Genomic DNA, 12,023 nt, shown 5'->3' on the forward strand with positions numbered 1-12,023 from the left:
CCATCATCTTGGTTCATTTAATGTTTACTTTTTACCACAGATGTTAGGACCATAGGAGTATCAACTTCTGAAGTGATAATATCGCTAGGGATATTTAGATGGTAGGAAGGTGGACAAGAAATGTACAAAGTTATTTGTGTGCCACATTATTGGTATATGTTGCTCAACCCTTCATGGGAACAAAGAAATGGAATCTGGCTTCTCTGACTCTGAGACTCCATGACAGACACATAGACACTCTTGCAAAATAATAATGGCCATACTCTCCCATAGATCACACCACATATCTAGAGGACAGAGCATATAGCCTCAGGAGTCTGACAGATCTGGGATTGAATCGGCTGTCTGCTCTCCAAACTTATCCAATGCAGTATTAGAAGAAGCTGCATATATGTATATAGACATATGCACACATATATTACATCGTAGCTAGATTAACAATACAAACTCTGTGGCTATTTACTGGGGCATAGAAGTTAACTTTTTTATTACAAAATCTTCATTGTGAGATAGCAGATTTTGTCTGTATGTCTCACAGTAATATAAGATGATATACTGGTAAACTGAAAATGCATGCTAATCATAAATTTCAATATATAGAGACTGAGAAATTTGTTGCAGTCATTTCCTTTTATAACAAAGTATGATGTGTATATGGTAGTCCTTTCAAGTTGTTTAACTCTGGTTTACTTTTCTCCTGTAGCATGAGAAGAATGCAAACCATTCAGAGAAGACTTAACCTGATGGAGCATTTTAGAAGGATAAAAATTAGTCCTCAATTTTGTCATGTTTACTTCTTAAAATAAAGTTGATAGTTCTGTTTCTGTGCATCAAACCAGAATCTGAGTTCTTTTCATTAAAAATAATTTCAACGGAATTTTAAAAAAACATACGAAAAGCACTCCTGGCATTTGAGGTCCTAGATAGTAATGGCAGAGATTTCATATTGTTATTCACCTTCTAGTAAAGTGGGTTAAAAAAAAAAACAACCAGTGATCATATTTCACCGTATATGATACTCTGTTTATTTTAAGGAAAATATGTAAAAATATTTTGTAGTAGGGTTCTTTTTATTTTATAACATAACATTTTTTTCAACATAAAAGTAAGGCATACTCATAGAAAATTTAGTAAATAAGATTATGTGATTGTGTAGAAGAAAGAAAAAAATTCCCACTACACAGAGATGAACATTGTTGTTATGGTATGTTTTCTTTACATTTTAAAGAAAACAGTTGTATTTTGTGACATATATAAATTGATATTTTAAAAATTTATATCTTATTTTATGATTCACTTTCCCCTTTTGAAATGTTTGGGGCTCAAGTTTACCTGGGCTTATGGTTCATTCATTCAGTGAACATGAATTGAGCTCCTGCTATGGGCTATGAACTTTCTATGTGCTAGAGATGTAGTTATAGGCAAGGTAGAGTAGTCTATCTTACCTATGACTATATCTCTAGTACATAGAAAGGCCTAGTCACTAGGCCTTTCCTTCGTGAAGCTCTACAGTCCAGCTGTGGAGGAAGCTAGTAAAGAAGTAATGACAGGGCTATAATAGGAGTACCAAGTTCCATGAGAACACATAGCAGGAGCACATAGCCCAGACTTCAAGAAGAGACATAAAATTAAAAGGAGAATCAACAGGTGTTTGCCATGTAACCACTGTGTCTCACTGTGTCATAGGAGGAGTGTCTCAGGTACAAAGGCCCAAGTGCATGGAGTATTTATAGCACTGCAAGTTGTTCAGGATGGCAGCAGCTCGACTTAAATGTTAGATCAGAATATAATGCACATTAATAAGTTGGGTTTTATCCTCTGGACAGAAGGGACCCAATGAAGGGTTTTAAGCAAAGGAATGATATTCTAAAATCTATATCATTAGAGATTACTCTGTGTGTTGTTTGGAGAATTGGAAGCGAGCAACACTAGTGTCAAAGGAACCAGTTGTGAGGCTGTTGTATTAATATGGTGTGTGTGTGGGAAATTGATGGGGTTTAAAAGGGAGTATGACTTTCCGGCTTCTAAATGATGGCTCAAATGTAAAAATAGTGGTGCTATTGACTAAGATGGGATACTTGAGGAGAAGGGCTGGTTTGGCACCCTATTATGCAGATGTTGTTTTGTTTCATGTTGTCCAAAATTTCCTTTATGTTCTCCTCTTGTTTTTTAAGTTTTTTTTCCAGTTGCTCTGCTTGGGTGTTTTTCCTACCTTGTGTTCTAGCTCACTGATGTGGTCCTCTGCTTCTTCTAGTCTACTGCTAATGCTTTCTATTGTGTTCTTTATTACAGAGATGTCATTCTTCATTTCTTCTTGGTTCTTCTTCATTTCCTCTTGGTTGTTACACATGTTGTTGAATTTGTCTTCCATCCTTTCTGTGTCCTTATGACCATTGCTCTGAATTCTTTCTCTGACAAATTGCTTGCCTCCATTTTGTTTACTTCCTTTTCCAGTGATTCCTCTTTTTCTTTTGTATGGGGGCTGTTTCTTTGTCTCCCCATGTCTGATCCTCTCAGGATGTTTGGTTATGTAGCTCTCTCTCTCTCTCCTGCATCGACTTAAAGGCACAAAATACAACACAACTAGACACAACACACAGGGCACCAAACACAAATGCATTCATGATACCAATAATCCCAAATAGAGGTGACCACCAGAGAAAAGAGAATTAGAGGAGAGAAAAGATTGCAAAAATGATATTGAAAAAAGGAAAAATGTAGGAGGGAAAAGAAAAAGACTATAAAAGTAGGGGTAAAATATATGTATATGAGGAGAAACCTCCACAAAACCAACAACTAATCCAAAAAAATGCAAACAGAAAACATCCAGAAGAGAAGGAGGGAAGCTGAATTTGAAGAGGCAGAGCTTATTTCCAGAAGGTAAGGTCACGGAATTCAATGAATGGGGAAATGGCCATGATTCAATATAGAGGAGGTAAAAAGAGAATGAGTGTATAAGAAGAAAAGTAAAAAACAAAATACTAAATAGATATATGCTATATAATAAAGAGCTAATATGCAAATGGTTGTCATGCCCTCACACCCTTGCACCCTCACACTGGAACTGCTCAGAAAGTCAACACTGGGGAGAGAGTAATGGGAACCAGCCAGGCACAAATGAGCTCACGAGAGAGGAATGGGGACCAGACAGACGCAAATGAGCTCATGAGAGAAGAATGGGGATCAGCCAGGCTGTGGGCCAGGAGAGGGACAAGCTGACTGCCCTGCGGTCCTGGATGCCAGTGGCTGCACCTGTGCCTGAGGCCTGGGAGAGAGACAAGCCTCCCATCCCGTGGTCCTGGGTGCCAGTTGCTGGGGCTGCAGCCTGGCAGAAAGACAAGCCATCCACCCCACGGTCCCAGGTGCCAGTGGCTTTGCCTGCACCAGAGAGACAAGCCACCCATCGCATGGTCCTGGGCACCAGCACCTGCGCCTGCAGCCTGGGAGAGGGAGAAGCCACCCACCCTGCAGTGCCAGATGCCAGTGCCTGTGGCTGTGGCCCAGGAGGACAAGTGCCCACCCCGCGGTCCCGGGCATCTGTGGCTGCAGCCTGCCCATGGTCCCCTGCAGCTACAACCAGCCTGGGCATAGCTGGCCCAGGTCTTGGGTGCCTGTGGCTAGCCACAGGAAGGGAAGCTCGGGTCCTTGATGCCTGCAACAGTTGGAGGAGGGAATCCTGGGTCTTGGATGCAGAGTGAGGCAGAGGCAGGTAGGGGTGATCAGGCAGCAGGGGAGCAGTTAGGGCCATCAGGCAGGAAGAGGTGGTTAGGGGCGATCAGGCAGGCAGGAGAGTGGTAAGGAGCCAGCTGTCCCGGACTGTGAGAGGCAGTTGGACATCCCCCAAGGGGTCCTGGATCTGAGAGGGTGCAGGCTGTGCTGAGGGACCTCCCCCCCCTTGTGCATGAATTTCGTGCACCAGGCCTCTAGTAATATAAAAGAATATATATGTATATAAATTTTTTCCTTTAATTTATTTATGTATTCATGTATTTTTGGAAAAGGGGAATGGAGAGTAGATATGCCTGAGTTGGTGATTGAAACTAATTAAGCTATTAGTAGAAGAAGAGTACAGGTGAGGAGAGGAAAAGCAGAAGCAAAAAAAGAAAAGAAAAGAAAAAAACAAGACCAGTTATAAAGCAAACTAATGAACAATCAAACAAATAACAAGACAGAAAGAAAGAAAAAAAAGGAAAAGGAAGAAAAAATTTTGGCTAGTCAAGAAAAAGAAAAGAGAAGTGTGCATGGACTTGGACAGGGGAGAGGAAATTAGATATATGAGTAAGATCAGTTTTTAACACATTGTATGTGGGAAATGTATTTATACGTTTTACTTATACATTTCACGTTGACTGGTAGTAGAGCGCGGGACACGTATTAATACGTTTTTTATAGACTAGCAGTAGAATGCAGGTAATGTATAAATACGTAAAACTAAAGTTATCGTAATTTTACTGAACGTTGCCATTTGCGCAAAAAATTAGCAAAAATGGCCTGCGCCACCTGTTAGCGCGCGATAAAAACTACCCGCAAACAATGTGTTAACAGTGAGCAAAAAGAAATGCTAGAGATAAACTAAAGCAGGAACAGGGTAAGAGAAACAGGATGAAAAATGGGAAGAGTGAGGAAGAAAGTGTTGGCATAAAGGAAAAATTGAGATAAAGTAAAATAATGCTAAAATAAAAATAAAAATAGTATGTAGAACACTAATCCAAAAAATAAAGAAAAAATGAAATAAAATAAAACTTTAAAAAAGGTAAAATAATAGTAATAATAATTAAATATAAAAATATAATAATAAAAAAGTAAAATAAAATGAGAAAAAATATTTTCTTAAGTAAAAGATAAAAAGTAAAACACTGAAGTAGTGAAGGTCATTCACTTCAGCGGAGCTGAAATGACCCATAGGGGCTAGTTTAAGACCCCTCTCTACTGTTCTGCCTGGCACATCTGTTTCCTGTCAGGTAGTCAGCACAGCATTGAAGTTCCCTGTGATCCACCCTTCCTCTGTGTCATAAGCCACAACCTTGGTTTCAAGTAGGTGGGATCACTCTGCTCACTTTATTTCTCTGCCTGACTTCAGTTGTATTTACACAAGCATCTATTTCTGACACAGCCCCTGAGTGGTGGTGTTTCTGTATTGGTTTACGGGACCAAATGGCCCCTCAATCCATTGTTTTTAGACTCTTCCTTTCCCTGCCACACTCAATACTGGGTTGTAGGGACGGACTGTCCCAGAGCTGGTTTCTTGCTCATCTCTCCCTATTCTCCTCTCCAGTTTCCACAAAAACCACCTTCCGCCTGTAGTCTTGGTGAGTGTTTTTTAATTGGAAGAGTCTATGTACTGGGTTTTGAAAGCAACAGCAAAGAAGTCAAGAAGCAGTGATCAGACTGTCAAACCTTAGAGGGAAAGTAGGGGCGGGTGGGGGTAAGGGGGAGATAGCAACCAAAGGACTTGTATGCATGCATATAAGCCCAACCAATGGACACAGACAAAAGGGGGAAGAGAGCATGAGTTGGGGGGATGGAGGTTAATGGGGGGATGAGGACACATATGTAATACCTTATTCAATAAAGAAATTAAAGATTGAACAAAACAAAACAAAACAAAACAAAACAAAACAAAAGAAGTCAAAACAACAAAGCAACCTCGCCGCCTCACATCTTTCTTCCCCTGGCACTGTGTGGCCCGTACGGAACTTCAAGCAGCCTTTCTGGGCACAGTCTCTCACAGCTGAGGGCTTAGATCCAGAGTCCCCCTTCCACATTCCAGGGCTACACTGACCTCAAGAAATGCGGATTTGGTGGAGAGCAGTCTCCCTCTGAAATTCTAGATCCCGCCTCCCGCGTTTCTCCCTCAAGCTCAGAACCCAGATCCCACCTATCTCCAGGCAATTTCTGGCCTTTCCATCCACAGATTGCCTCACCAGCTGTGTTTAATTCACCAATTACAGGTGTATGTTATTTGATTCAGCTGTTCCTTTTATCTGCTCTGCGAGAAAAAGCAGGACCCGTCCGCGCATTCGGCCGCCACCTTGTCTTCCTCAAGACAAACTTTTTAAGCACCCACAGTCTGGGAGGCTGGAGTCTTGGTGTCTGTGGGTTTGCAGCTGAGGCAGCTAGTCCCTGGGAGTTGTGGCTGTAGGGTCCCAAGAGGTATCTGAGGTCTCCCTAGGTGAAGGTAAGTCTGGGCTTCCCATCACAGCTGCTCTTCCCCTTCAAGATGGTGTGGTCTCTGTGGCAGAGTCGGCTGCTCTGGAAGAGATTTTCAGTGGTAGTAGAGGCTGCCCAGCCAGGGGAGCCTGGTCTGCCAGTCCCCAACAGTTCTGTGAAATATAACTGTCCCTCACTCACACATACAGACACTTTCCACGCACTCTCCTTTCACTCTCCCAGTCACACACTATCTTGCAGCCTGCTGTCCCGTTGGCCACTATTTTGGATCTCTGCCTATATTTGATAATCTTGAAAAGGATTTGATATATCTCAGATTTTTTTATGGGAATAAAGCAAACAGCTGTGAGCCCAGGCTCAAAACAGCTTTGATGAGTTGTCAGAGATTTCTTGGTAATGAAAATTATGGAGGTCTGTCTTTGGAATCAGTTAAATTCTACCTGAGGCAGTATATTCCCTAAATAGTTAAAAATAGGTTATGCAGAGAGGTGGGGGTAGGTCTAACTATAATTAAATAGCACTAGGGAGATCTTTGTGGTAAAGGAATAATGCTGTATCTGGATTCCAATAATGGTAATAATGAACCTGCATATGTGATAAAATGATATAGAACTATATGCACACATTGTACCAATGTCAATTTCTTGGTTTTGATATTGTACTGTAACTATATGAGATATTACCATTGAAGGAAACTGGATGAAAAATAATAGGGACCCCTCTGTTCTATCTTTGCAACTTCCTCTGAATTTATAATTATTTCCAAATAAAAGTTTTAAAAAATAGAGGAACAAAAACAAAAAAAAAATAGGTCACATAGACTAGAATCTCCCAGGAAAAGCCAACAATACTCCCAAGTATTCTGTTTACTTTGTCTCAGTTGAGCACCAAGGCTGGGAGACAAAGTTTGGGCTGACTGACACCTGTGTGCCTTGCCAAATAATGCATTAGACAACAAAACATAAATATAGCCTTCACATGTCACCTGTGAAAAATCACAATTTTACTTCCTCCTTTCCAATTTTAATGCCTTTTATTTTGTCTTCTTGTCTGATCACTGTGTCTTGGAGTTCTAGAGCTATGCTGAGCAAGAGTGGGGAAAGTGGACATCCCCATCTTGTTCCTGTTCTATAGGGAAATACTTTTAGTTTTTGCCCATTGAGTATGATGTTGGCTGTAGGGTTGTCATATATGGTCTTTATTATGTTGTTATATGATCCCACTATTCATGCTTTGCTGAGAGTGTTTATTAAAAATGGGTGTTAAATTTTGTCGAATGCTTTTTCTATATCTATTGATATGATCATGTGTTTTTTATCCTTCATTTTGTTTATGTGATGTATCACACTTATTGATTTGTGAATATTGTACCAGCCTTACATCCCCAGAATAAATCCCACTTGGTTATTGTGTATGATCTTTTTAATGTATTGATGGATCCTATTTGCTAATATTTTGTTGATAATTTTAGCATCTATGTTAATCAGGGATATTGGCCTTTAATTTTCTTTCTTTGTAGTGTCTTTATCTGGTTTTGGAAATAGGCTAAATCTGGCCTTGTAAAAGGAGCTTGGAAGTTTTCCTTCCTCTTGAAAATTTTGGAATAGAGTGAGGAGGATGGGTGTTAGTTCTTCTTTGAATGTTTGGTAAAACTCATCTATGAAGCCATCCAGTCCATGACTTTTGTTTGCTGGGATTATTTTGATTACTGCTTCAATTTCACTCGTTGTTACCCACCTATTCAGCTTTTCTGATTCTTCCTGATTAAGGTTTAGAAGATCGTATTTTTCTAGGAATTTTTCCATTCTGTCCTGGTTGAACAGTTTGTTCTCATATAGTTGTTCATAGTATTTTCTTACCATCCTTTGTATTTCTATGGTGTTAGTTGTTACTTCACCTCTTTCATTTCTGATTTTATTTATTTGGGTCCCTATTTTTTAATGAGTCTGGCTATTCACAGATTGTTTTTAATAAAAGAACAAATGTACTCTTACAATGGAAAAGTCCAGTGGTAATCACCTTAACCAAGTGGTCAAGCTTGGCAGCACCAATAGTGGTTTTACTTTACACTGTGGAAGCCCAGTGTCATTTATGTGAGGTTCTTGCTGGAAATGTTTGACCTGAATTTTATCACAAGGAAACAGGCAGTTCTACAATGTGGAGTGTGATAGACAACTGACCAGGACTCTTTCAATTATTTGATGTCATGAAGAACAGAGAAAGGCAGGGGGATTGTTCTGGATTTCAGGACACTAAAGAGATAACAGCCAAATGCTTTGAGTGAATATTGAGTGGATTCTGGATTGGAAAAACATAATCTATAAATGACAGTTTAGGGACAACTGAAAAAAATTTAGTATGGACTGGATACTAGATATATAATTTATTGTGATTTTTTTCAGGTGTGCTATTGTTGCAGTTAAATAGCAGGATCTTTTCTTGGGAAATGCATACTGAAATATTTCATGTTGAAGTGTTATGATGAAAATAACCTAATTTTCTATGATTTGGAAAAAGTGAAGTGTGGGTGTGGGTATGTTGTAAGATGGAGTGGATGTAACAAGATTTTAAGAGTTGGTGAATATAGGTGATGGTATATGGGTTTTGAAAAATTAGAGATAAAAAAAAAACACCCTGTAGCCTTTTCCTATTTTTTCATCAAGGAATCCACAAGATGGCAGTAGAGGAAAACTCTTAGCATGTGTTTGCAGATTTTTATAAGGTGACCTTATTTTCTGATTTGAAAAGCTATTGGGTCTCCACTTGAGTAGAGAAATTGCTATTTTGAGGGAACCACAGGATCTTCCGTGGGAGGAGGCTTCAGGAATGGCCCTGTTCCAGGGTCCCTAAGCCAAGGACGGTTGTTCATGGCCCCACTGCTGGGACCCAAAGCCCCTGGGGCACACAGACCAGTCATAGTGGCCCAGTCTGCCTAAATGGTGGGATTCAGAGGACCAGTTGTCTGTCTGAACAGACAGTGTCTGGGGTCTATCCGGCAACATTGGTGAGCAGAGCACCTGGCTGCCCCCTGCCCTCCACAGTGTAATCATCAACCTAGGTTGTATACACAACAAAAATAATTTTCAAAAATGACATAATTAAAGATATTTTTAGAAAAACAAATTTGACGTTTATTGTAAAAAACAACAACAACAACAACAACAACACACACACACACACACACACACACACACACACACAAAACAGAGACTAATGGAAAAATTTAAGGCTATACTTCAGACAGGAGGAAAATGTTCCCAGAGAGAAAGCCTGGCAGACAATAAGGAATGTGAATAAAATGTTGGTAAGCATGGGTGTAAATCTAAAGCAACACTGATAGTATATAGCAGTGATGGCGAACCTTTTGAGCTTGGCGTGTCAGCATTTTGAAAAACTCTAACTTAACTCTGGTGCCATGTCACATATAGAAATTTTTTGATATTTGCAACCATAGTAAAACAAAGACTTATATTTTTGATATTTATTTTCTATATTTAAATGCCATTTAACAAAGAAAAATCAACCAAAAAATGAGTTCGTGTGTCACCTCTGACATGCGTGTCATAGGTTTGCCATCACTGGTATATAGTAATAAAAAAATATCTAATTTGTAAAGTAAAAAATAGGCCAGAGTGAAACATCAGATAATGAGAGCATATAGTATTGTGAATTAGTGTGAGCCCCTGACTCCTATGCCTTATGGACTTAATAGTCCAAGTAGAGGTAGTTCTGGATCAATATACACTGCTATTTATTGAAACCATGGGATCCAGGGGGCATTCATGCAACTGGCTGCTCTCTGAACATTGGGCATAGCTCCAAGTCGGTTAGCTGTGCTTATATTGCAGCTAGTTTAGCACTTCATTCTTGGGGTTCTAAACTAAGTCTGAATGGAAGAATGGATGTTGGGTTAGACACCTAGAAGTATCTGTCACTGTTGTACTAGTATAGTTACACCTGATTTCCTCAAGTTGCGGCTGGGGAGGAGGAGGCTCAGAGAGGTCACAAGTCTGATGGCTTGACAGAAAAGGGGCAATAGCCCATTTTTTTTTCTGATTCTGATTTTAATGTTCTTTTCTCAGCACTATGTAATCTCCTTGCTCTTTCAGCAAAGTTATTTCACATCCACAACTTTTTTAAACAAGGGTATTTGGTTAGAGGATAACATTTAGATCTGATGTCAGACACTGGCCTGTGGATTATCATGTCAGCTGGACCTAGTCTACAGTCACCTCAAGAAGGATGAATTTAGAATTTCTGAGCAGACTAGTCAGTTTGAGATCCCATGTTCATGACTTTCAGCTCACTCTGAAGGGAGACTCCAGTGAACTGGGAAATAGCTTTCTTACTGCTAGTAGTCACTTTAAACACTAGCTCTCAAGGTTCTCAGACCCTTGACAGCCTGGGAATTCATCTGACCTTGAAGGAATCAAAGACTATAATTTGCATAATTGACAAGAGGAGGTCCTTTTAAGTTTAAGGAACTCTGTGAATGAAGGTCAATTGTGTGGTGGTGATATTAGAATAGGGGTTCATTTCTGGGTAGCTTTGATATTTTTAATGAGGTAACATTTGGTAGAGGGGTTGGTGAGAATCTAGTTGGGATTTTAGGTGGTTAAAACAGCAGTGGTAATATATGGTGGTTCTAGCAATAGCTTATGATGCCTTGAGGCAGGAAAGCTGGCTGAAGTATTTAGAAATAGGCCAAACATGAGATCATCTTCAGGGATTTCAGGAAAGGGAATCTCCAAGATGCCACATATATGACTGACACACTTTGGAGATAATTGAATTTCCTAGTATCTTTGTATTAACAACAGCTGTTGGAGGGAAGAAAAGCTCCCTAAAGTGACCTTGACATTCTGGCAAGTATTTATTTGCACCACTCAACTAAATTCGATATTTTAATATCATAAATGGTTTTATACTTAAAACGGGACTTGATTACATGTTGCTAATTGTTTTTAAAAATTCTCCTTGCTGATTATCTCTACTCATCTTTCTCATAGTCAGCTCAGATGACACTTTCCATAAGAAGTGTTAATCAAATCTGTATGTCTGGGAGAGATGCTCCTTTTATGTGCTCTAGCATTACCGGCGTGGGATACTGTGGTATAATTTCCTGTCTATTTGTCCATCTGAATCCTCAGTGCCATGTGCCTGACACATGGCCAACTTTAGTGAATACTAGTTGAATGGAAAAAAAAATGAATGGATGGATGAAGCCTAGCTGGGTTTGGCTCAGTGGATAGAGCATCAGCTCACAGACTGAAGGGTCCCAGTTCAATTCTGGTCAAGGGTAACTACCTTGGTTATAGGTTCCTGGCCCTCTTTGGGGTGTGTGCAAGAGGCAACCAATCTATGTGTCTCTCTCACATCAATGTTTCTCTCTGTCTCTTCCTTTCTCTTCCAATCTCTCTAAAAATCAATGGAAAAATATCCTTGGGTGAGGATTAACAAAAACAAAAACAAAACAAAACAAAAAAGAATGTATGGATTGCAAGTCAATTTTTGTGAGGTTTTCTAAGGAGAAAGAATTTGTATCTGATTGTGCCGGGAGCTGGTCCATGCTTGCTGTTTCAAGGGACCTGGCATATATGGTATACTGTTCTTAAAATGTTTGCTCACCTTCTTGGCACTATGTGTTGTAACCAAGGTCTCCTCTCTGAGAAAGGTTGTTTCCCCAGGTAGGGATTTTCCCCTGAAGTTAGGGAGGGAATAAAACCTCTTAACTAAGTGCCAGGAGGGTAATTAATCACTTTAACTATGAACAATCATGCTTAAGCTACATAGTCTTTACTCCCTGGAATGGAGATAAGAAACGCCCTAACCTTTGTAATAGAGATTGATAG

This window comes from Myotis nattereri (assembly GCF_964212035.1).
Source record: "Myotis nattereri genome assembly, chromosome: X".
Classification (NCBI taxonomy): domain Eukaryota; kingdom Metazoa; phylum Chordata; class Mammalia; order Chiroptera; family Vespertilionidae; genus Myotis; species Myotis nattereri.